Here is a 27,593-nt window from a genome sequence, read left to right as displayed (position 1 = left end):
TTCGCCGAAATATTTTGCTATCGTTCTTTTGAAATGTTTGATTTGGTTGACAACAACCATCCATGTTTTTGGGTCTTTCTTTCTTTCATGTTGTACATCAGCTCCCCCCAGGGGCAAGAGGACAGAGGAGGAGGTGGTTGCTGCTGCTGTTGTAGAAGGCCAGGATCGGTCAGGCGAGGGCTCCTTTGCTGGCCCCAGTAAGTTTTCATTTTAATATAGAGTACCTATTTTTTCCTAGCGTTCCTCTTTCGATTTTTTCTAAATCATCTTTGATCTTCTTGTAGACTGTATCTAAATTCTTATCCTGCCTCTACTATGACTCCCTGTGGTATTACTAGATTATTCTTATTAGTCTGTCTGTGTAGCTAACTAAGATTGCCCAGTTGGCAAAAGGTGTCAAACGAAGCTCCCATTCTAGTCATCAATAGCTCTATGAACGGAGTGCAGTCCTCTGGGATTGTCCATAATGTCTTTTCAAGTCTTCAAAATATTTATGCTTTGACAATTCCCAACAATAAAATACGAATGACCACCAAGAAAGAATAAGATACTACTTTACTTTTGGTTTGGATAGGAGGACAATCCATACTACTACTGTTGCTGGGACAAATCTGCACAAACAGAACTATGGACACTAAATACTGCATTGTTTATCAATTATAATAGGCGCAGGTAGACTTTCCACATACCTCAGTGATAACAGACTTTGAAGAACCCCCAATCTCCTTACTGACTAGATAGTGTGGCAGAGTCATTTAGCTCCCGAAATCATCGATGATTGATCCCCAATGATGATTATCCAACGCAGGACAAGAGTACGGAGTCAGAGTCCAGAAGTGTCAGAGGCACGGACTCATGCGTGCAAATTGCAAAACCTTTTGCTCAGTCACTCTTGACCAAAAACCACAGAGTCTATTTAAGTTTTAAAGCTTTATTAAAAGTAAAAACATTTATTAAAAATCAAGTTTGTCATAAAACATAAACGGTTGATTAAAAATGGAAAAGTGCTTAGTGATTTATTTCACACATTTATTGTGGGTGAGCCGAGCCCCCACCTGTTTTGAACTTTAATTTTTCTTTTTGGTGCTGAATCGTTGGTCACTCCGTCCTAGTGATGATGATCTGATCTTGCTCTTGTTCTTAGAAGTGAAGCTTCTGTCTGTTATGAGAAAAATGGTGCGTGTTAAAAAGCAAGCATTCATCCGTTGTGCCAAAAAGTGCAGCAAGACAACACCCTTCCCTGGAAAAAGGGAGATTTTTACTTTAGAGTAGACAGTCACAAATTATTAGATTGGTTTCTGTATTCACATTTCTTCATTCCTAGACAAAATACTAGTGAGTGGTGTATGTCTATGACATCTAACATTCCTAAATGTACTTTGTAGGTGGAACATCTGGTGCCGGGGCCAGCGCGGAGGTGGAGGAGGACACTTCTGGGGAGGAGGCGGTACAAGTGCCGGAGGAAACTGCTGTAAGGGTTGCCACGGTAGTGGCGGGCAGTGGTAAGCTCTTATATTCCTTACTTATTGAGATTGCAGACTGCATAGTGTGCTCTCTGCACGGGTGTAGTATATATGTTGTACAGTTAAGTTACTATACTGTTAAGAAGACTTTCAAATTTAGAACAAAGTTTTTATCAACCAGGTAGTAGCCTCCTCTAAATGTACTTCCACTCAGCGGTGAATTTTTTTTGAGAATCCAAATCAGATCTGAGATGAACTTGATGGATGGGATGAACAAAAAGCGAAAGAAGGGTGTAAGTAAGTGTGGAAGGACGAGCAAGTTAAAAGTAATGATGACTGACAAAGAAGAATGATACGTGTTTGATTGGTGCCCGAGGTTGCTGGGAAGGAATATGATGCATGGCTGGGTGAAGGATGAAGCAAGGATGGGTGGAAGGAGAACAGCCTTGGTGGGTGAAACAGAAACTGTATGTGTGCGCAATATATCCTTTGGTTGAAATTCAAATGCAAGTCAAGCACGGATGTATGGCTTGCGGTTTCCCAAATAAAATGAAAAGGTTGTTTTCCCGTGAGAAAACGTAAGGTTTGTCCAAATGAGAGACATGAAGAAGAATGATTGACATATAGTTTGAATGGATAGATGCCTGGATCATGGTACTATCTGACTCTTAGATAGCATATGTGCATCTAGAGAGAGTAGATGGTCACTGGATGAACTAAGTGTTACTTTGAAGAGCATGTAACACCGCACCCGCACGTCAGTTCCAGTGTAGGAAAGGCAAGGAAAAGAAGTTTTAATTTTGTCCGAATACTACCATGAATAGTAGCAGTAGTTTGTATTGCAAGCACAGCATATATCCGGCTATTACGATGGCCACTCACTACCTCTGTTAATAAGTTTAGTAGAACTCGGTCATTCATGTGTGGATGTATCACTGTTCACTCAATAAAAAGCAAAGCACCTAAAGTCATCCCATATGTAAGCAAATACATACCATGTGCAGTGATAGATAATCAGATTATTTATCTTCTTCATTTTCCTTTTCTAGTATTCATTGGCACTGTAGGGTGAAAGTTAAATTATTTAAGCAGTAGCCCTTGTAACAGAGTATTCTCAGTGCCACCCGTAATATAAAAGTAAGAGCATCACCACCTGCATGTACTGGACCGGTACAGTAATGCAAGTCTGTCTCACTCATCATGGCGGGCGTCTGTTTTTCTCGGGTGCAAGTTGACTGCGCTGGCATTATGCCGGCTTGCAGAAGTTAACGTACCAATTTTGCTAAACAAGAGAGAAGAAGAAGAATAAGACTGGTGTACTGTCATAGTCGACTCTAATGGAGTGAGTCCATAGTGCTCGTAGAATTGATTCCTTAAACTCCCACTAATGTTAGAGCAAGGATGAAGAAGTGGGAGGTTAGATAGATACTGGCCACAATAGTTATGTACTGCGCTTGCAAGTTGCTAGTTCTACTGTGACACAACTTTCTGCTGAATCATTTTGTGTTAATCTCAAAGAGCATTGGTTATAGACTATGTCTTTCTTTCTTCATATAGATGCTCCTTCCAAACCAACACGGAAGGAGCTGGCTAAAAGGGACCGGCAACGGAGGCTGGAGGCGACTGTCGCCAAATATCGGCGGCTGGGGGCCCAGGAGGAGGGGGACACACAGTCGACCACAACATCGACCGGTACAGCTGCATCCTCCTCCGCGCTCCCTGGGTCAGCCGGTCAATGCAGGTCTCTAGCGGTACGGAGCCGGGGTACCGCAGCCACCCGCCACCGCCAAGCAGCAAAAAAATCAGCTGCCCCCCACAACAGTACCAAAAAAAGGTTGCACCGCCTTTCACTGAGGGTGTCCTACCTCGAGCAGGAGCTGCTCAACACCAAAACCCTGCTCGAGACCCTCAGCAAGGAGCATGCCGACCTGGCCCGAAAAGTGAACAGCAGCCAGCAGTAGGAGGAGGCTGTCCCTTGCCCCTTTTTTAAAGACTTCTGGGGGTGGGAATTGGGAGTTGGGTTTTCTACTTTTTTGGACTTAGTTTTCACGGACATTCGTTGGGGTTCGGGAGGGGGGGTGGGTTGGGTCTGCGGGAGATTATTTATGTTAGGGATATAAATATACTTTAAACTTTATCTTAGCATACGTGTTTTTACTTTTTTACTGCTTTTGACTGGCTGGTGGGTGGGGGTTTAACAGTAAGTTTGTTTTCCTGAAACTTAAGTGGCATCTTGATTCAAGTTGTGTAAGTAATTGCCCAAATGTTTTCAAAACTAAGTGCCTCCAACAGAGTAAGTGAATTCAATAGTCCTAGGACCGTCAGTCTCTCGTCTCTCCTAATACTCCATTATACTACCTCCCCCCAAACGCTTATCTTACCTGTAATTTGTGTTTGGAAATAGCGCTAGGAACAGGGCTGGCTGGCTGCACAAGAAATGGCGATTAAGGTTGGCAATCCTGGGCAGATGAAATGTCATCATTGCGGTGGTACTAGTGGTGTTACACAGTGGCAGTTGCAGCATCTGAAAAAAAAGAAAATGAAACCTTGTTTGTCCTTACCGTAGCATTAGAACGCTACGATAGAGAATATAGCAGGTGACAGTACACTAGAACAGTGCCACAATGTAGCCTAACAAATAGTAACGTATTGAAAGTATAACTACTACTTGCGTTGAATTTCTTTGACATTGGCTACTACTACAAGAAATAGTACTGAAGGTGCAGCGTAATCATTTGCCACGCCTAGGAGGAGGATGTTCTTGATGAGCAATCAAGTTGATGGCGCACATGAAAATCTGCTTTCATTTGCCAATAGTCATGGGTCTGTGTCAAGCTGAGTAAGATATATCCTCGGATTCCTTCACCAGCCTGTTGCTATGACCTTATCCTCCCCAGCAAGTGTGTGGAATTATTGCTGTCATTTAGTCACACATCAATCAAAACCACACAGCCCGGGGGAAGAGAGTTAGGGTTTGGAAAATGGATGGGAAAGGGTTTTTTTGGGAAAGTTTTGTTGAGAGAAGAAAAAAAACACAGCATGGACAAACAATAATTGAAGATAAACAAATCTTTGGGTACAAAGCTATCCATAAATCTTTTAAGTGACATAAAAGAAGTACATGCACTACTGCATGCATGGTTACTGAAAAGTAAGTAGTACTTTAGACAACCGTGAATGAAAGAATGCGACAGTACAGGGCTGCAGTAATTATGCGTTTTCACTTGCCTATCTCTGCACTCAGAGTAACACTTCGTACATTAAATTAGGTTTGAAAAATAGCAGAAGTAAAACCTATACAATGGCTGTAGGGATGAATTTAGAAGCAGAGATCAAAGAAATGCAGAGTCACACTCATAGAAGTTCACAGCAATAACATTACTTAAACGATAATTAGAAAAGAACGGATACTGTATCTGTATGTTGTTGTAGTTGTCCTGTTGAATTTGGGAAGTTGCATGCATCCAACCATTCCTCTTATTAGCGGGACTCCTCCATTCCATCTGACGCTCCGTCCATCAATGTTGGTGACCAGAAGACACCCTGTCCACTGCCTGCCTGGCGGATGCTGAATTGCGGCTCGCTAATGTGAAGCCTGACTTCATCCTTTTTTTCCCATTGCACAGGCTGAAACCCGGCCTGTAATTATTGATGGAAAAACAGGAAGTTATATTAGAACACCACTGACAAATAAATATAAGGTATGTATGCTGTGTAGTGCAAAAGGTCACACTTTGAGTTTCCTAATAGACAGTACAATATTTTTGAAAGTGCGTACTCTGTCTGAGTCTCCTTTTGAAGGATAAATAAGTATGGGCGAATTAATTTAGCGGATCTTTCCCCTCAGCCTAGGTGTACTGCAAACTGTGTTTTAGAACAAAATTAGACCTTCCCAGCAGTGCTCCCAGACCCTTACTAAACCCAGTCACAAAAATGTAGAAGACCCCTAATTAGATCTCAAAAACGTGCGATACTGCTACCTGTCAGAGGCCTAGTAGAAAATGGGGACCAAACGTACTTTGAAAGTAAAGTAGGCCCGAATCCCCCCTTACCCACCATGGATTGCATTCAAACCACTTGCAAGCAAGCAAAAGTATCCATACCCAGCATTGCTCCAAGTCTCACAAACCCCCCCACAAACACCAGGAACCCCCACAAACAGCCCCCCGAAAACGGTAGAGTCAGCGAAATCTCAGAAAATGCAAAAACTTTTTCCCCAGGGATTGTCTCCAAAACACTTTCTTTCGGGTATTAGACCTTCCCAGCAATGGCCCCAGAACTGTCAACCTGGGCGAAAACAAGTTTAACACCCCCAACAAGCCAAAAGGCAAAACCCGGGAAAAGCCACACTTAGAAAACTTTGGGCCTACCTGGAATTCAGGCCAAATGCGCTCTGCAGCTAGGCCCTAACTCCCCTTTTCCACCATGGATTTCCTGTAAAACAAATGCAATCAACATTAGAATGTGCCAACAGTGCTCACAGACCCCAAAACCCACCCCCAACAACCTAAAAGCTCCCCAAACAGCACCCCAAAGACAGGCAAGTGATCAAAAGCGCAAAAACTTTTTCTGCTCCGATTTTCTCCAAACCACTTTTAGCCGGTATTAGACCTTCACAGCAATGCCCCAGACCCGTCAACTCACCCGCAAAGAAGTAGAACACCCCCACAAGTGCAGAGTCTTTCTTCATTGGGCATAATCCAGCCATCTGCTTTGAGGGAAATAGGAGTCTGGAGGAGGAGGATAGAGGAGCATGTTCTTTTGAACTTGTGAACCTGAGGAATGCAGACTGCGGCACCTTCAAATCAATAAGCAAATAAGTGAAGACAGTTCTGCTGATGGGCTTGTTTTTGTGATTAGGTGATAAAAGTTTTTTATATAGATTTTGCAAAACAAAGAAAGACAGACACACAGGAATAAAAGTGAATGAGGACGAAAAAGAAAGTTAGTGATACATTGACTCATTTTCAGGGCTCGGTGTCAGGGAAGAAGAGTTCGTCCTCAAACTCTGCTAATTCAGACGGGAGTAGGTCAGTTAACAGGGAAGAACTTCCCTCATCTAAGTTGGTGTCCTCCTCATCTTCTTCCTGCGTGCATTCTAGTATTTTGTAATCTGGTGATTTGAAGTGCTGATTCATCTTGCTCATTGTTAACCTCTCCACATTTTTGGGCGAGAGGCGGTCCTTTTGGAAGTTACAATGCCACCAGCAGCACTGAAAACACGTTCAGAAGACACGCTTGCGAGTGGGCAAGACAAGTAATTTATAGCCAGGTTGGTGATCTCTGGCCACACATCTGTTTTGACATGCCAATACGCCAATGGGTCATGAGAAAGATGTACCTCTGTTGAGTCATTCAGATAGGCCTGCACCAGCGACTCAAGGTTCTCCAGGGTTCCTCCACTTTGCTTTCTTTTTTCTGGGACCATTTGAGAAGCAAACCCAAGCTCAGTTAGCCAATCTTCTTCTTCACACAATATTACTGTTGTGTCTGGTGCAGATGATACGGTTGCTGGTGTCGTTAACGGCTGAGAGGGAAAATCACTCACTTCTGCCACAGCCACAGATGCAGAAGTGGATTTTTTTTACTGCAGATGGCCTGCTGATGTACTGCCTTTTCCTTCAATTTCCTGCCGTTCTCTTTCAAACCGAGTGGCTGGCACAGCTAGACAATGTTTGTACTTTGTAACATCTGCGTCATCAAAAGGAAAGAATACTCTGCCTGCCACTGCCTTTTTGTACCGTGGATCCAGAATAGTAGCAGAAATGTAATGCTGTTCTGTCTGGATCTTTCCAAGACGTTTATCGCGAAGTAGGCGCTGTGATAACTTCTCCGCCAACTCAAATGTTTCTTCCTTTCCATCTTTTTCAAACCTAGAAGACACCGCATTCAGTGGATGCTCTAGCATGCGCAACAATGGGATAGCTTTTCCCAAATTACAGTCCTCCCTGCTGACTGCACGCGTGAAGACCTCAAAAGGACGAAGCATGTTTTAACTAGCTCCCATTGCTCCACCTGTATCCTCATGTCTGTCATAGGTGTACCCAGTTTAAAGAAATACTGATCGACTACCGTATACTGTTCATACAGACGCTCAAGCATGTAGAAGGTTGAGTTCCAATGTGTTGCCACCTCCTGGATGAGTGCTTTCACTGGCACTTTACGTTCATGTTGCAGGCACCTCAGCTGCTTCCGGGCCTTAAAAGAATGGTTGAAATGTGTGCACATTCTTCAGCAGGTGGTCAGTAACTCGGAGACTGGACTTTCTTCACTCAAGAATTTTGTAACAACCAGGTTTATACAGTGAGCCAAACACGGCACTCTGAAATAGTTACCCTTATCCATGGCCTTAACTACATTGGCGCCATTATCCATGGAAACATAACCAATCATGTGTTTTCTTGGGGACAGCCATTCAAAGACCTTTGTGTTAAACTCATGCAAAATGTTTTCTCCTGTATGAGTTTTCTCCATGGCAAACATGGCTATTGTTGCATGTTTCCGAGCAGCTTTATAAACTTTGTCCGTGTCAACACCTGCGTTTAGCTTTGCTTTAACCCCTGAAAAAGAGACCCAGTGTGCAGTGATGCACATGTAATCAGTGGCTGCGCAACTGGTCCACATGTCTGTTGTCAGATGTATAGTGTGAACAGCACTCTTCTGCAAAGCTCCCCAATCACCTCCAGCACATCTTCATGTAGTGCTGGAACCGCAACTCTGGCAAAATAGAACCGGCTAGGAACCTTCCATTTAGGGCAGAGCGTTGCCACCATTTCAAGAAAACCCACCCCTTCCACAAAAGAAAAAGGGAGAAGGTCCAGCGCTAGCATTTTAGCCAGCTTAGTGATATACAGAAGCGCCGTTGGATGGTTGCGTTCAATGGTGGGCTGGACCATTTTACGGGATGATGATGATTTCTTCGACCCAGTTACGCTCAGTGATAATGAACTTTTTCGCATTGGTGTCTCACTCTCTCCCACACTCTTAGTTTAGTCATATATCTTCCAGGGGGTGTGCTGCTGACAGGGGTACTGGGTGTAACTGAAGAAATGTTTGACGCTTCTTCCTTCTTGTCATCAGCAAATGAAACATCAACGGATACAATTTGTTGACTTGCAATTCGGGCTGCCTTGATCTCCCTTAGGTGCGCATGCCATTTGACAGTGTGCTGTCTCTCAAGATGACCTCTCTGGCCTCCGGTACCATAGTTGGTACCAAGCTTACCACGACTAACTCGAACCTTACAAATGGTACAAATGGCTATGTTTTCCCTTGTTGGGCTAACACTAAAGAAGTCCCAAACTGCGGACTTCAAATGTCTGTGGGGGGCGGAGGAGGCGATACTGGGTATGCTGCTAATGCCAGATGAAGTGGAGGTTGTGTGTTGCCGAAATTTAGTACGTTGTGCACTTACAGCACCACTAATTGAGGAAATGGAGGTCGAGGTGGATGGAGGTTCCTTCTGGCGAGAAAATATGGAGGCTGTAGGTGGTGGTGTACTAGTTAACTGCATTGGTGGTGGTCCCATTGACACGTCGCCAACATCACGCTCAGCAGCATTTCGGGATAGGGTATAAATGTCTGTTTGCTGCATGCCTTCTGAGGCTGGAGTGACGTCTATGATGACTGCGTCGTCGTCGTGAGAGTCTTCATCAGCACATTCAGCAGGAGTATACGCCACTTCTTGTTCAGCGTCATCATCACACTCCATAATGAAATGAAATTAATGAAATGAAATTAAATTAAATGAATGAAATGAAATTGAATTTTATAGAGCGCACGTAGCTGCCCTGAGGCGTCCAAGTGCTGGGACTAAAACAGAGGTGTAGTTAGATGAGAGTGATGTACCAGAGAAGGTTCTACTTATTGAACAAAAAGTTTTTAATGGCTTGCGAACAGAAGTGAGTTCTGGATTGGACCTTAAGTACTGGGGGAGAGCATTCCACATCTTGGCCACGTTATAGGAGAAAGAACGGCCTCCCATTCTAGGTCTCTTTATTTTGGGCACCGTGGCCAGGGTGGCGTGAGTTGAGCGCAACTGCCTGACAGGGTGATACGGGGTGATGAGGGATAGGTTGATTGCTGGACCAGTAGCCCAGAATGCCTGATGAGCGAGGCAAAGGGACTTGAAACTGATTCTATCCCTAACGGGGAGCCAGTGTAGGCTTTTTAGCCCAGACTTAACAGACATCCTGCGGGGGATTAGCAATAATGTCCGGGCAGCACAGTTTTGGATTGTCTGTAGTATGCGCAAGGTTAAATCAGGTGCTCCCAAATACAGGGCGTTCCCGAAGTCCAGACGGGATTGAATCAGGCCCTGAATCACGGTCTGATTTTCTTGAAAAGGTAGCAGAGGAAGGATCTTTCTAATGATTCTGAGGAGGCCAAAGCAGATGGCAGATAATCTGGTTGCCTGATAGTCAAATGACAAAGACCTATCTAACCAGATACCAAGGCTCTTAATGGTGCCGGTGGTGGGCCCAGACAGGGTGGTCAAATCGAATTGATGGAAGTTGGAGCGAGCCGACCCAGTAACATAAGCTCCGTCTTGTCTCCATTGAGTTTGAGACAAGACTTGGTCATCTAGCTTTTGACCCTCGCCAGACAGCCCGGCTGAGGAGCCACTCTCTTGAGCCAGAGAGACCACCAGCTGAGTATCGTCCGCATAGGTGATGATCTTAATCCCATATGGGCGGACGATCTCAGCCAGCGGTCTCATATAGACGTTAAATAATGTCGGGCTCAACAAAGAACCTTGAGTGACTCCACAGCCCAGAGGTTTACTGGAGGAGATGGCATTGTGTTCGTAAACCCGGAAGGCTCTGTTGTTCAGATACGATTTGAACTACTCCAGAGCTCTGCCAGATATTCCAATGTCCACCAGGCGCCGCAGAAGAATACCGTGATTAACGGTATCAAATGCCGCGCTCAGATCGAGGAGGATGACTGCCACCAATCCTCCTTGATCTAAGATCTTTCTAGATTCCTCCGTGACTGCCAACAGAGCAGTCTCCGTCCCATGTTTGGGTCGGAAACCCGTCTGTGAGGGGTCTAGCAACTGATTATTCTCGAGAAAGGATGTCAATAGGCCATTTATATACTTCTCTAAGATTTTACCAGCCCAGGGGAGCAATGAAATTGGGCGGAAATTATTAAAATTCTTAGTGTCCAGGTTGGGTTTTTTAACAAGAGCCCGCACCATGGCCTGTTTCCATGCCAGTGGGACTATACTTGTGGAAATTGAAGTATTGAGTACTTTTAACAGAATGGGGAGAATGGTGTGGGTAACAGTGACCAAGACACGGGGAGGGGCAGGATCGCTGGGTGAGCCCGATTTCACCTGCAACATTAAGGAGGTAAGTATTTCCGCGCTCAGCAAGGGGAATTCATCTAGTGAAGATGAACGGTTGCGCTTAACTTCCTATAAAGGAAGGAGCGGTAGGTCCTCTGAAGTGATCAGGTCTATGGATGGGAAAGAGGAATATAAGAGATCAATTTTATGGAAGAAAAATTCCACCAAATCCTCACACCGAAGCTGAGGATCATAATCAGTTAATGGTGGTGGTGGAAGCTTTGTGAGGCTTTTCACAATCTGATAGATCTCTTTGGAGTTGGAACCGGCTTCGGCAATTTTATGTGTATAATATATAGACTGGGCAGTCCTTATATCATTTTTATAGGCCCTGATAGCCTCTCTATAAATGGTTTTGTCCAACTCAGCATACCCCAGACGCCATTTCCTCTCAAGTCTTTTGCATTGGCACTTTTTCTCCCGAAGCTCATCCGAGTACCAGGGGGCAGAAATCCTAGATCGTTTTAAAACAGTTTTCTTGATAGGAAGAATGGCATTAAGGAACTCTTTATCCATTTGTTTAATGTGTCATTAGCTAGCGACGGATCCTGATCAATTAATGGTGTTGAGGTTTCTAACTCATGTGACCATTGGTCCAACGGGAGTTTTGACCAGTTGCGAGCTTCTCGCACTGCAGATGTTAGGGCCGGAATTTTGCAAGTCTCCCATACTAGGGGAATTAGCGAGTGGTCTGTCCAGGGAAGTGCTATTGGGGAGAGTGCCTTCAGATTAGAGCAGTTGCTGAACACCGGATCTAACAGGTGTTCTTTAGTGTGTGTAGGAGATAAGACAAGCTGGGTCAACTGTAGAGCGGAGAATTCGCCAATTAGCTCTCTTGCGATGTGGTCAGTCATATCGTCAAAATGGATATTTAGATCGCCTAATAAGGTGTAATTGGAACTGTTTGGCTGGGCCGGGAGAACGATAGATGAGCGCTCCAGTAAAACTTATGTTGGCAGAAAACTCAAGACAGAAGGACATGCTTTCCCAATCAGTGAAGGGGTTGGGGAGGCAACGACAGGCATAATGATCCCTAAATATGATTGCCAGGCTGCCTCCTTTCTCATTAGGTCGGTCATGTCTTACAATTTGATACCCCTGCCCCAGGGTTTGTACTAACTCCGGTTCCGAATATGGTGTTAGCCACGTTTCGGTAAGAAAGAGTGCGGCCGGTTTGAGCTCCTCGAGTAGCAGAGATATTTCTAAGCAGTGCCTCGGTAAGGACCTGCAGTTTAGAAGATACATTTTAAAAGAGTGTTGTTTGTCAGAGGGGGGCATAGGTTTAAGCTGAGCATTACAATGCCCACACTGTATTGGAATATCTGAGGGATGATAAAGATGTGAACAAGTCATATTCGCTTGTATTCTTATCCCTCTTAAATCAGTAGAGGTATAGCTCCTAACAATCCCTGTAAGACATGCAGGGGTAATGGCCCCTGGCCCCGGCCGGACGTGGACGGGCGCAAATGGGCTCGCCTTTGCCACGCCGCCGGCGCGCCCACTGCGCCCGTCCGCTGCGCCTCCTAAATGAGGGTACCATTTTATAGTAACGAGTGTGGGAGTGGCCGAGCACTGGTCTGCTCCCCGTGCTCCTCACCCAAGATGGCGGCCGTTGGGCAATACTGCCGATGCGTGATAGTCAGGCACCGCAGGTAAGGGAAGTGGCCCAATATCTGAACAGGGTGTCAAGGGGATAGCCAAAGTCAATTTAAAAAATGATTAAACGCAATTCTTAAAATCAATCACAAAGTATTTTTTTTTTAAACGATTAAGTGCAATTCTCAAGATCAATCGCAACGTTCCACTACTCACAGGTCCCGGCTTCCGCCTCAAGACCACACCAGTTACACACACGTACACACTGTAAGTCGGAGTGCGTGGGATTCTGGGTATTTTATAGTAACGAGGGCGGGAGTGGCCGAGCACTGGTCTGCTCGCCGTGCTCCTCACCCAAGATGGCGGCCGTTGGGCAATACTGCCGATGCGTGATAGTCAGGCACCGCAGGTAAGGGAAGTGGCCCAATATCTGAACAGGGTGTCAAGGGGATAGCCAAAGTCAATTTAAAAAATGATTAAACGCAATTCTTAAAATCAATCACAAAGTAAATTTTTTTTTAAACGATTAAGTGCAATTCTCAAGATCAATCGCAACGTTCCACTACTCACAGGTCCCGGCTTCCGCCTCAAGACCACACCAGTTACACACACGTACACACTGTAAGCTCTGAGACTTTCGGGGACCTTCCTTTTACGCTTAGCTACCTTTGTCAGATCATGGTGTGCCTCACTCCCAGACAGCACTGGTGGTTCCCAATTTTCATCCATATCATCAGAAGGAAGGGGGCTTGAAGAAGATGTAGACACCATCCTTGATCTTTTCCTTGCTGGGGATCTGGAAGACAATGAATCATCAGGAGGAGTGGCTTCCTCATATGCAGCACTCAAGGGCTTGGACCTAAGTTGGCGTGGTGGTGGCGGCACTGAGCCTAATGGAGCTGCTCCCAGCTTGGTCCCCAGCAGACCCCGCTGCTGCTGCAGGCGTACTTTTTTTCCCCCAAAAAATGGGCAGGTCGGCACACCAGTCTCCTTGGTAAGTGGCGCCACTTGCTTTTTCTGCTCTTTACTGGCAACTTTCTTGCTAGAGGAGCTACGGGCAACTTTTTTTGGGGCCATCTTCTTCAGATGTCAGAACAGCAGGCCGCAATTGCACAAGTTGCAGAGTTGTCTGTGGCCACACGTGACGTTGTGCTGCACACACCGCAGCAAGACTTCTTCCTGGCACTGATGAGGAACGATGAGGCTGATGATTCGTCTTTCTGCACCTAAAAGCAAACAAAGCCAGAGGAACATCAGTTAAATAAATGTTGCATATGTAGCGCTTCAATTAATAGTTTGCAAGTAAGCATTTTTTTATTATACCCACCCCCCAAAATGGAAAGACCAATAAAATGCACCACTGACAGAGTACCCCTGGGCATAATGAATGAAAGCATGGCAGACTGGGTGCAGGCCTATGGCACAACAAAGCACACTGCCTGGCTTCAAAATGGCCACTAGACCCCCACCCACATGGTCAGGCCCTGCCTGTACCAGTCCTCAAAATGGCCCCCACCCACATGGCCATGCTCCATCAACACCACAAAAAAATCGAAAAACACACACAAATCACCACAATCCAATGCCATCCATGCCCTCCATGATGTTTACATTAAAGAGACACCACAGAAAGACTCAGTCCATACACCACTGAGTACCCCTGAGCAAAAGGCCCCAACACCACCCCAAAAAGTCAAAAAACACACATAAATCACCACAATCCAATGCCATCCATGCCCTCAATCATGTTGAAATTCAAGACACCCCACAGAAAGACTCGGTCGATGCACCACTGAGTACCCCTGGGCACAATGGATGAAAGCATGGCAGACTGGGTGCAGGCCTATGGCACAACAAAGCACACTGCCTGGCTTCAAAATGGCCCCTAGACCCCCACCCACATGGCCAGGCCCTGCCTGTAACAGACCTCAAAATGGCCCCCACCCACATGGCCATGCCCCATCAACACCCCGAAAAATCGAAAAACACACACAAATCACCACAATCCAATGCCATCCATGCCCTCCATGATGTTTACATTAAAGAGACCCCACAGAAAGACTAGGTCCATGCACCACTGGGTACCCCTGGGCATAATGGATGAAAACAAGGCACATTGGATGCAGGCCTATGGCACAAAGAACACTGCCTGGATTCAAAATAGCTCCTTGACCCCCACCACATGGCCAGGCCCTGCCTGTACCAGTCCTCAAAATGGCCCCCACCCACATGGCCATGCCCCATCAACACCACAAAAAATCGTAAAACACACAAAAATCACCACAATCCAATGTCATCCATGCCCTCAATGATGTTTGCATTCAAGAGACCCCATAGAAAGACTAGGCCCATGCACCACTGAGTATCCCTGGGCAAAAGGCCCCAACAACAGCCCAAAAATCGAAAAACACACAAAAATCACCACAATCCAATGCCATCCATGCCCTCAATCACGTTGAAATTCAAGACACCCCACAGAAAGCCTCGGTCCATGCACCACTGAGTACCCCTGGGCATAATGGATGAAAGCATGGCAGACTGGGTGCAGGCCTATGGCACATCAAAGCACACTGCCTGGATTCAAAATGGCCCCTTGACCCCCACCACATGGCCAGGCCCTGCCTGTACCAGTCCTCAAAATGGCCCCCACCCACATGGCCAAGCCCCATCAACACCACAAAAATAAAAATACACACAAAAATCACAAAAATCCAATGCAATCCATGCCCTCCATGATGTTTACATTAAAGAGACCCCACAGAAAGACTCAGTCGATGCACCACTGAGTACCCCCGGGCAAAAGACCCAACAACAGCCAAAAAATCGAAAAACACACACAAATCACCACAATCCAATGCCATCCATGCCCTTAATCATGTTGAAATTCAAGACACCCCACAGAAAGACTCGGTCCATGCACCACTGAGTACCCCTGGGCATAATGGATGAAAGCATGGCAGACTGGGTACAGGCCTATGGCACAACAAAGCACACTGCCTGGCTTCAAAATGGCCCCTAGACCCCCACCCACATGGCCAGGCCCTGCCTGGACCAGGCCTCAAAATGGCCCCCACCCACATGGACAGGCCCCAACACCACCCCAAAAAGTCGAAAAACACACACAAATCACCACAATCCAATGCCATCCATGCCCTCAATGATGTATACATTCAAGACACCCCACAGAAAGACTAGGCCCATGCACCACTGAGTACCCCTGGGCAAAAGGCCCCAACAACAGCTAAAAAATCAAAAAACACATAAAAATCACCACAATCCAATGCCATCCATGCCCTCCATGATGTTTACATTAAAGAGACCCCACAGAAAGAGACTAGGTCCATGCACCACTGAGTACCCCTGGGCAAAAGGCCCCAACCACAGCCAAAAAATCGAAAAACACACAAAAATCACAAAAATCCAATGCAATCCATGCCCTCCATGATGTTTACATTAAAGAGACCCCACAGAAAGACTCAGTCGATGCACCACTGAGTACCCCCGGGCAAAAGACCCAACAACAGCCAAAAAATCGAAAAACACACACAAATCACCACAATCCAATGCCATCCATGCCCTTAATCATGTTGAAATTCAAGACACCCCACAGAAAGACTCGGTCCATGCACCACTGAGTACCCCTGGGCATAATGGATGAAAGCATGGCAGACTGGGTACAGGCCTATGGCACAACAAAGCACACTGCCTGGCTTCAAAATGGCCCCTAGACCCCCACCCACATGGCCAGGCCCTGCCTGGACCAGGCCTCAAAATGGCCCCCACCCACATGGACAGGCCCCAACACCACCCCAAAAAGTCGAAAAACACACACAAATCACCACAATCCAATGCCATCCATGCCCTCAATGATGTATACATTCAAGACACCCCACAGAAAGACTAGGCCCATGCACCACTTGAGTTCCCCTGGGCAAAAGGCCCCAACAACAGCCAAAAAATCAGAAAACACATAAAAATCACCACAATCCAATGCCATCCATGCCCTCCATGATGTTTACATTAAAGAGACCCCACAGAAAGAGACTAGGTCCATGCACCACTGAGTACCCCTGGGCAAAAGGCCCCAACCACAGCCAAAAAATCGAAAAACACACAAAAATCACCACAATCCAATGCCATCCATGCCCTAAATGAAGTTGAAATTCAACAAAACAGTTGCATCATGCACCCATAACTAACCCTGGTCCTACTGGATACTGTGGCTACCCACAATATATTTTATTTAAAGTTCTGAAAAAGTTCCAAAATTGTAGTTGCAGCAACTGTAATGCCCCAAACAAACAACATCAACTTACTTGTGAAATTACTAATCCAAAAGTGATCCAAATAAAGTAAAAAAGCCCTTAAATCCAAATACCCAGCAGCATCCACAAAAAGTAATGCTTCCAGGTCAAGATCGAAATCAAAGTGACCAGGACATGAACAAAGCACTGGGAGGAGCCCACTGGACAGGAACAGGAAGTTGGAGACTGTGGGGCACTTCCTCCCACCTCCCCCAAAATGGACTCCTTGCAAAAAAAGGTGCAGGCAAATGTCAACCTGAGGAGTTATTCTGATAAAAATCATCATTTTCAAGGTTCATGCTGCCTGCTGGTGGATTTCTTGTGCGAAATTGCAAATTTTGCAATCTCGCAATTGCGAGATTGTCGATGCCCGCCCCATCTACGTGTTCGCAAGTGTTTACTCCCGCGATGCGTGATCACGGGCCTTTATGACGTACTCGCGTTGACAAACTCTCGCTGTGCAAGGTGGCAAGCCGCGATGACATAATCGCGTTCGACAAACTCCCGCGGGATCCCGCAGCAAGATCCAAAATGGCGCAGCACACGGAAACATAGAGAAAAACAACTCTTCAAACGCTGAATGACGGTAAGTGAACGCGGCGCGCCGCAAAATTGTATAATATTGTATTGTCAAGAGCGACCAAGAAAAAAAATCCGCTTCGCGCGAATTTGCTAATTTTTGACAAATTTGCGAGAGTTCGCGGATTGTGAATTTGCCGAAAATCCGCAAATTCCGCGAGCGGAACGGATTTTACGCCCACGCTTCTCTCCTCCTCCATCCCAGCATCTGTTGCCAAGAGCATGCCCACTTCAGACCTCTCTAAGTGGGGCTTAAGGTGGCTGACATGTAGGACCCTTAAGGGGTTCCTAGGAGACCGCAAGTCCACCAAATAGGTAACAGGACTCTTTCGCTCTATAACCTCAATAGGTCCGGTCCACTTATCTTGGAGCGCGCAGGGCTCCACTGGGGCCATGACCCACGCCTTCTGTCCAGGCTGAAGCTCTACCAGAGTGGCATTCTGGTCATACCAGCCCTTCATCTCCTCTTGGCTGGCCTCCAGATTTGCCTGAGCGAGTTCACTGAAGCACCTGGTCTGGTTCCTGCCAGCATGTAGCTATATACATCCTGGGGAGGTTTCCTGGGAGATTGCTCCCAGCCTTCTTTAACCAGACTCAGAGGTCCACTGACCGGGTGTCCATAGAGAAGCTCAAAGGGACTGAACCCTAGAGATTTCTGTGGCACCTCCCGGTATGCAAACAAAAGGCATGGTAAGAGGACGTCCCACTTAGGCCTCATGGGTTCCTCAAGACCCATAATCATGCCCTTCAAGGTCCGGTTAAACCTTTCAACCAGCCCATTTCCTTGGAGGTGGTGAGGAGTGGTGAGCTTGTAAGTTACACCGAACTCCTGCCACAGGGACTTCATATACTTGGAAATGAAGTTGGTCTCCTGGTCAGGCACTACCTCATGAGGGAATCCCGCTTGGGAGAAAATTCCCATCAGTCCTCGTCCCACCACAGGGGCCGTCACTGTCCTCAGAGGTATGGCTTACGGGTACCGTGTGGCATGGTCCACCAAGACCAGGATGAACCTGTTGCCCATGGCTGTCTTGGGGTCCAGTGGCCCCACAATGTCAATCCCCACCCGCTCAAAGGGGGTACGGACCACAGGGAATGGCTGGAAAGGAGCCTTGTGCTTTCTCCCACTCTTTCCACTTGCCTGGCAAGTCTGAAAAGTCCTGCAATGAGTATCAGAACTCTTGCGCATTTGGGGCCAATGAAAGTGGGTGACAAGCCTCTCAAAGGTCTTGTCCTGCCCCAAATGTCCTGCTAATGGCACATCATGAGCCTGCCCCAGAAGGAAGGCTCTGAACTTCTGGGGTATCACCAGCACAGAGGCTGACCAAGGTTCAGCTACCTTAGGCTCACTATACAGGAGACCATTCTCCCAGTAGATCCAATGTGATCCTGACTGATCACCTGCTGCCTGGTTTACAGCATGTTGCCGCAAGCCCACGAGAGAAGGGCACTCTCTCTGCTCCTTGCAGTAGTCTTCCCTGGAGGGACCCCCTTCTTGCTGCCAATAGGTCAGCTCAGGCAGGTCTCCCAGTTCAGCTATCTGCTCCCCGGTAGGCTCCAGGGCATCCCCCTCACGGTCTACCACCTCTTGAGCTGTGGGAACTTCAGGGGCCGGTTTCCCACGCCCCTCGCCACTTCTCTCTTCGGCAGGTTCCTGGGCCTCCCTCTCAGGCTCCAGGTCCTCTTGAGAACCCCTACTGGCTGACATTGACCCGGGTGGTCACGCACGCCTAGTCAGGCAGTCCAACCATCTTTAAGTGAGTTGTCCTCTCCACCTTTTCCCAAGGGAAGTTTTCCAAATCATTTCCTAACAGTCAACAGGCATGGTGGGCCTCACAGCTACCTGAAGAGTACCAGAGACCCCCCCACTCAAAGGGAACCTGAGCCATTGGACAATGACTCTCTGTGTTGTCGGCGTTAACAACTCGGCAAAATGCATGAGGGACAATCTGCTCTTGAGACACCAGGTGACACCTGACAGCTGTCACACTGGCTCCTGTATCTATAAGAGCCTCCACCTTTTGGACATTGACGGTTACTCGCTGCCCATATTTCTTAGTGTTCCTGGGCAGCTGAACCTCTGAGACTATCTCACAGTCTCCAAAAGAGACTAGGGTCATCTGTGCGGGACCCCACCAACCTTGGACACCAATCTCCTCCCCAAGGCTATACTAGCCATCTGCCGGGGTGGAGCACCAGTGGGTGCTTGTTTATCAAACAGGCGGCACCTGATATCACTCGCCTTGTGACCCAGATCACCACACTTGTAACATTTCAGGGGCCCCTGGGGAACAGGACTACCTGTCGGGCCCCTTGCTTTTTCTCAGGGGGAGCCTGGGAACCTTTCACGGGGTTCCCTTGGGGACTACGTTTGGGCCCTTTGCGGAACTCCTTCTGTTTACCCTTGTCCCCCCCACACTTCTGCTGGGGACCCTGCCCACCTTTGGCTGAGTATCCCATGTGACCCTTGTGGACCCTGGTATTGACCCAGCGGTCCGCCTCCTCAGCAAGCTTCCTAGGGTTAGTCAGCTTGCTATCTATCAGATGCTGGCGCAGCTCTGGAAAACAATTATCAGACAAGTGCTACCATGCAATCAAATCAAAGAGACCTTGAAAATCATTGACGTTGCTGCCCTTTACCCAACCATCCAATGCTCTGCAAAAGAAAGTGACATATTCAACCCAAGTACTGTTTTCTAACTTTTTGCATTTCCTGAACCTCTGCCTATAGAGCTCAGGTGTCAAACCATATATAGACATCAATGCATCTTTCATGTGGCTGTATGATTTGTGGACTTCAGAAGGCAGGTCTAACAATGTATCCCGTCCCTCACTAAAGAACCTTCCCCACAACCCCGCTCCCCAATCTCTCTCAGGGACCCGATGGGAAGACATGGCTACCTCATAGGCTCTGAACCACTGACCAATATCATAATTTTTGTAAAACTCCTTCACCACATCCTTGGGAATATACACTCTACTTTCTGTATGTACTGACGGTACGCTGCCACCAGTAATTTCCAAACGTTTGGCTTTTAACTCCAACTCCCTCAAAACTTTTTCATGCTCAAACTACATTTTCTTTTCCTCAAGATCTAACTTTCTATTTTCTATTTCTAGTTGCCTATCAACCTTGAACCTGGTCAATTCCATTTCATGCCTTCTTGATCTCTCTCTATCCTCCAGCTCCTCTGGAGACAGACTCTTGTTAGAAGCACTGCTACATGCGGGGGAAGGTATGTTCCATCCTCCTAGGCCCACTGCCCCTTCTTGTTGCACGATTGCATCATCAACCTCCTCAATCACAGGAGTTTTCCTTGCTTCTACCCAGGCCATAAGCGCCTTGTAGAATTCTTCCTTCACTTTAAAGCCAGAAGTGGAAACATTGAATTTCTTGCAAAAGTACTTCATCTGCTTTACTGTGTAGCATTCCAGCCTCTCTTCTTCCTATTCGCAATTAAGGGAGGCTACAGATTCCAATCTCTCTACTGAATTAGGCATCTTTCAAAAATAGAACAATCCAAAAATCTAAAAAGGAATCTACCAAAAAGTATGCAGTATCGTTATGGTCTGCACTCACTAAGTAATGTTCACCAGTCCCTGTACATGAGTCACAAATGCAAATTCGGAATCCCTTCCGCTGCCTACCAATGTTAGATTTGGGGGTCTCTGGTTGGCCCAGGTAGGTATTTGTGACAAACAGGGACCTTCTCCTCTAGTCAGGGAAAGGGGATTACACACCTAAAATAACCCCTGCTCACCCTCTAGGTTGCGTGGCGCGAGCAGTCAAGGCTTATTTCAGAGGCGTTGTAAGTTAAGCAGTTGTGACCACATACAGTAACCCAGTGACAACACTACAAATGGACACCACACAAGTTTTATATAAAAAATAAGTAGACTTTATACAGAGTTACCACAAGACCATAAACAACAAAAATACACACTATGATTACTTTAAGATGGTAGATTAAACTTAGTTCAGTTCAGTTCTTAGATGCGACACTCTGCGTCAATGTACCTTAAGTTGCGCTGCGCTTCCACGACAAGTAATGTAGCAGCGATGGAAAATGCGGCAAAGTTCAGATACAAAGAAATAAAGACGTGAAGATCTTCCAGATGCGGCGCGCTTCTCGGGGATGCAAGAAACTCTCAGTTCGATGCGTGGACTGCAGCGGTGACACCCTTACGATGCAACGGCAACACCTCCAGCGGCGACGCTCTTCTCCACGATGCGTGAAGCTTCCGCTCGATGCGACAACTACAGCGGCGACATCCAAGATGCGACGGCAGCAGCTCCGACAGTGGCGCACTTCTCGGGGATGCGAGGTGCTCTTGGTCGATGTGGTGCAATGCGACAGTTCCAGCGGCAACACCCTCCTTCTTCGGAGTTGCGATGGCAGGCACAGCGTCGGTGACACGCTACGACCTCGTTGCGAGATTTTTCTCCTGATGCGGGCCAGTGCGACATCCACAGTGGCAACACCCACAATGTACTTCATACTCCTTAGCACACGTTTTTTATATCATATTGCAAGTATATGTGTTTTCACAATACATTCATCACGCATTCATTAATAATTGAAATCCTTGTCATTCAGTGTTGTCGATTGGTGTTGTTTATTTCTGAAGACTTCACAGCCAACACGTGTTTCGTCGCTAGGGGATGTAACCCTCGACTTTCTCAAGGCTGTTAGATACAGAAAAGTGACTTATTATAAAATTCAGTTTACGTCCATTGCTTATTAGTTCAGTACAAATGCATAAATTTTTATATGTCAGATAATATGCTGAAATTAGGTGGTGAGTCGGTCATGCAAATTGTGCCTAGATACTTAAGTGTTGCCATATATATTTGCAGTTGATACATCAGGTATACATAGCGTGCTTCTGAAAATTTCAGAAGGTATATGAACCTATTAAGATAAGATGGAGAAACCCAAAAGTTCTGTTTGTCACCGTGTTTCCTGCTTTATATAGTGCATGGTGAATTTGTTTGAAAAGACAGATAGTGCCATTTTGTTTCGTTTAGACCCGTGATAGCATGCTTGAGCATATATTTTGATGAGGGTACCTATATTCCGGAGTGTCTCTCTGTCTGTGGGGAGAAAATGGAAGGGACTTTAGCTAAAGTTCCACATATACAGTATTTATATCTGTTTTCAAGATTTGAGTACATTTAGATTCAGTCATAATTAAACAAGGTGTACTTTCCTCTGAGGCGCCAGAACCTAGTATAATACCACCAGACAAGTTCACACAGTGGCAACACCCTCCTTCTTCGGAGTTGCGATGGCAGCAGCAGCGACGGCGACACGCTTCCTCTTCGTTGCGGCACGCTTCTCTCCGATGCGGTGCAGTGCGACAGTTCCAGCAGCAACAACCTACTTTCTCCGGAGTTGCGACAGCAGGCACAGCGACAAGCTTCTTCTCGTTGAATCACGCTTCTGGCTCCTTGCGACACGCAGTTCCTCAGAAGGCCCAAAACAACAGCAGGCACTTCCAAAAGAACTCTGGGGAGCTGGCGGGTGAAGTCTGTTGTCCCTGAGACTTCAGCAGGAGGCAAGCTCTTTTCCAAGCCCTTGGAGATCCTTCATAAGTTGAAAGCAAAGTACACAAAGTTCCTTTCTCCTTCCTTTGGCAGTAAGGCAACCACTGCAGGCCAATCCCCCAAGCAGCACTTCAGCTTGGGAATAGTCTCTCCTCAGTCTCTCCTCAGTTTCTTCAGGTTCCTCTCCTCAGTAAAGGTTTCTTCTTGTAGTCCAAAAGTGATCTAATTTCATGGGATCAGGGTCCCAATATTTATACCCAGTAATCCTTTGTTCTCTGAGGGGAGAGGGTCCTTTGCCCAGTCCAAACCAGTTCTGAAGCACTCTGTTTACCAGACTTCTCCTTTTCTTTCACAGTGCAGGGCATGCACATCAGATGCCCCACAGGAGGTGGAGCCAGCATTGTGGAAGGCAAGTACAGTCCTGGAGCACTTGTTTACAGGACTCCTTCTCTTCTTTCAGTGTGCAGGGTAGAGACATCAGCCGCTCCCCAGGGGGTGGAGCCAGCATTGTGGAAGGCAGGCACAGACTTATATTGAGTTCAGGTGCACTCCCCCCTCCCATCAAGATGCAGATCTATCAATTCACCACTGGATGACTCAGCCTGTCTCCTGGAATTCCCCAGCACTGTCACTCACAGAAACCAGACAAAGGAATACACATCCTAGCAGAGGCAGGTTTGAATGGTTAGACAAGCAAATACCTACTTTCTGAAAGTGGTATTTGCAAACACAGAATATTAAAATAAACTTTAGTAAAAGATGTATTTTATTATTCTCAGCTCAGGCATACTAAACTCGAATTTCTACCATGTTCTCTGAGCCTGTTAGGATTATAAAGTGTAACAATTCTAACAGCCCATTCTGGCCTATGGAGAACAGGTAGCCTTGCATTAGTGAAAAACAAAAATGTCTGTAATTAAATGTAAATGTAAATTGATACTTGTATAGCGCACTATTCACCCGCAAGGGTCTCAAGGCGCTTGTACGAATACCGCTGTGAAACCCATCCTGGCTTTCCCTGTGAGGTGTCCACTCCTGGGCACCCCCAAGGTGGAGGCCAGGCATCCTTAGCGTTGTGGGGGCCGTTGTGGAGATTAAGCAAGCTATTGCCCAGAGTTGCAGAGTGGGACTCCATGATTGGAATAGGCACCGAGGTGAGAATTATCAGGTCCGTGGAATTTTTGAGCCCAAGACCCGCCGAGGCGGGGAATTGAACCCTGGTCCCAGGCTAGACCTCTGCATCAGGGTCTGCCGCTCTAACCATTGAGCCACACTTCTCCTAATTCACTATTAGGACATACCACACACACCAGGGCTTGTCCTACCTTATACTTACAATGCACCCTACCCTTGGGCCTGCCATAGGGGTGACTGATATGAAGAAAAGGGTAGGTTTAGGGACTGGCAAGTGGGTTCCAGGTTTACAAGGCTGCTTCTGTGGGTGGCACAACCAGTGCTGCAGGCCCACCACTATATAACAACAATGGGCCTGACTCTAATCAGTAAGGCTGAGTCCACTAAACCAAAAACCACCAAAATGCCAGTACTGATGAAAATGTCAACCAATTGAATGAATGGTGCAAGGATGTCCAAACCAAGCAACCATAAGCTCATTAATAGCCTTTATTTTCAATATTCAAAGATTTCTTTGTTTGAAAACACATACAGGGAACATAGTCATACTTATAATACAAAAAACATCTGATAAATACCTTCAACACACTGCTATTTTCACTCACTGTCACCACTTATACAAACACACTGTCACGCTCATTCCATTAAAAAAAAAAAAACTACACTCACCACACACCACGAAGTCCTTTTTGGGCCAATATGACTTTTTCAACTTAATAAGAGTCCCCAACACCCACCAAACATAGAAATAATAGGTTCTAATTTTGTGGTGCAAATATTGCATACAAAGCATTGTGACATATAATGATCACAAGAAAGACTCCAAGGGCCAGATGTAGGTAGGCATTTACCGGTCGGTAAATGCAATTTGAGATGTAGGGCCCTGTATTTTACAGAATCGGTAAATTTACCGATCGGTAAATTTACCGATTCTGTAAAATACCGAATCGGTATTTTTACCGATTCGGTAAAATTGATATGTAGGTGGGACTCTTCTGAGTCCCACAAGCATTACAAAATCGGTATTTTACCATCAAATTCTATTTGATGGTAAAATACCGATTCCGGTGTGCATGCACATGTGTGCATGCACACCTGTGCCATATGACAGGCAGACCTGCCCTTAGGGCAGGTATGCCTGCCACATGGCACCCAAACCTGTTTTGGGGGTGCTAGAGGGTGTCATAGTGACACCCCCTGCACCCTTGTGAAAATCAGTATTTACCGATTCGGTAAATACCGAATCGGTAATGCCCATTCATTCCTATGGGCTTCAAAGCCCATAGGAATGAATGGGCATTACCGACTTTTACCGATTCGGTAAATCAACATCTGGATTTACCTAAATCTCGGTACTTCTATTTTACCAATTCATAAATACCGAATCGGTAAAATTCGGTATTTATGAGTCGGTAAAATAGAATTACCTACATCTGGCCCTAAGTTCCTAAAGATATAAAATTATCCTTAGAGTGTACCAAAACCAAATTAAAAATGAAACACAATTGTTTGGTAGTGAAAATAAAAAGGTCTACGTGTTTCAAACCCCAATGGATATGGGGGTTCTCATCAGGACCAAGAGAAACTAATTACGGAAAAGCCACAGCCGTGGACTTCCTTAGTTTTTTAGCTCGCTGTGTGATTTTCATAAAGAACTAGAAAAGCCCAGCGGAGGATTTATAAAGCCGCATGTTCAAACACCTCACTATGTGCGAATGTGCGGGCACCTTAAGATTGCGGCGCCTCTGAGCCAAGTCGCGTTTATTCCACTTTCCCTCGCTGTAGTAATTTGTAAAGCTCTTGTCAGCGTACTGTCTGCCGACTGCTATCTTACTCCGCCATCGGTTCAATGAGTTGTTTTCTGGTCAGGCCCACCAGCAGCATTTGGATTACACGCCCTGGCACACTCAGTGCACTAGACTAGGGTCTGACAAGTAAACCAAAGCCAAACATGGAACCACTAATTCATACATCAATTTACAATGGGGAACACTTGCACTGTGGCACTGGATAGCAGTGGCAAAGTGCCCAAAGCATACAACACCAGCAAAAACACATGAGGCAACAGCAAAAATGGAAGGGAGACCTACACCAATGGTGCCAGGTCTAACAGCCCTTTTCCCCAGAAGGGCCTGAACTCATCCCAAAAGTGCTTATCTCCCTCCGGATCCTTGGGGACAGGAGTGCGTATAGTGGCCCACTCTGGAGGCTGTCTGGCAAAGTCAGTCATTCCTGACAATATTCAATACTCATTGATCCTGAAAAGCTTTACCCAGGCCTCCTGAATAAATGAGAGTCTGTCTCCCACTGGAACTGCGGCCCCTGTGCCATAGTTGTTAGGACTCCCACATTTTAGAACCTTGCAGCCTTTTGCTCCTGCCAAGGGAGACAGCTACTTCAGCTAGAACTTCCTCCTACACTCTGAAAATGGACCACCATCTTTTCTGGATGAACAAAAAGAAGAGGAAGGCTATTCCAAGAAGAGGAATATGGCTTCCCTTTGTAAGGCATAGCATGCTTTTGATCCTTGAATGCCTTGGTAATCATATTGTTCAATTGATCACCGAACAGTATTTGTCTCTCAAAAGGATTCTTCAGCAGAGTAGATTTCTTGGATTAGTCTGCCTTCCAATCCCTCATCCACAAATTTCTTCTTGCCAAAACCATAGAGCCTGTTGCCATAGCCAAAGTTTTCAAGATATCTGAAGACACGTCTGAAAAATCTTTGCCTCTTGTTCCCAATTCACAATCAGTCTCTTTCTGAAATGCTGTGGCCAACTTTATAAAGTCTGAGCCAAGAAACTGTGCATAATAAGCAGAATAAATCCCAGCTTTCACGATCAGATTCTCTGTGGAAAAAGCCTTCTTAAGTGCCCCTTCCATGGTCTTTTGGGTAGCATCCGAAGGAGAACAGTCTTCTGGATTTATGGATGTTCGACCAATCAGAGTAGCCAGAATGGCATCCACTTTAACATTATGCGCAAGAGAGTCCTCGCCTTCCTCCAGCGAATAAAGGTTCTGCAAAAATCCGGGTACCGAGGATTGGTCCAGATCCTGTCTTTCTCCAGTAATCAAGTGTTCAACTCTGACATGAACACGCATTGCAAAAAATGGTGGTATTGAGGAAACAGGCCCACTGCCCCTTCCAGAGAGGGCAAAGGATAAAAATCAAATTCTCCTGAATGTGCTGCAGAATATCTGGAACCTCCTCTCTACGCACATATTTCTGTCCCTCGCCTGGAAGCACAGCCGCAGTCGCCGTGAGCTTCAAACATGCCGGTGAGGGCCGTGGCTCCCCCTGCAGCATCGCATTTTTTCCGACACGCTGATCGGAACGGCTCTGCTCTGCCCAAACAGCAATACAAGTCTTTATCCGAGTAGGATTCCAAAAACAAAATGAATAATGACTTGCTCCAAAGATAAAGGAAAGAGCCGCAGCACCGCACATGGCTGGAATGGTATTGCACATCTGGTAAGACAAAATGAAACAGTAGGATTGGTGGTGGGGAGGGTCTTTTATTCATGGAAAATCCTGTGGTATTGTTGTCTGGCAAGGCAGGATTGCTTCAATGTCCTAATGAAGGGAAGTGAGGGAAGGGACGATGAGGTAATATATT

The sequence above is a fragment of the Lissotriton helveticus genome, chromosome 5_1, assembly GCF_964261635.1.
Source record: "Lissotriton helveticus chromosome 5_1, aLisHel1.1, whole genome shotgun sequence".
NCBI classification, from domain to species: Eukaryota; Metazoa; Chordata; class Amphibia; order Caudata; family Salamandridae; genus Lissotriton; species Lissotriton helveticus.
Note: the sequence above shows the minus strand (reverse complement) of the source record.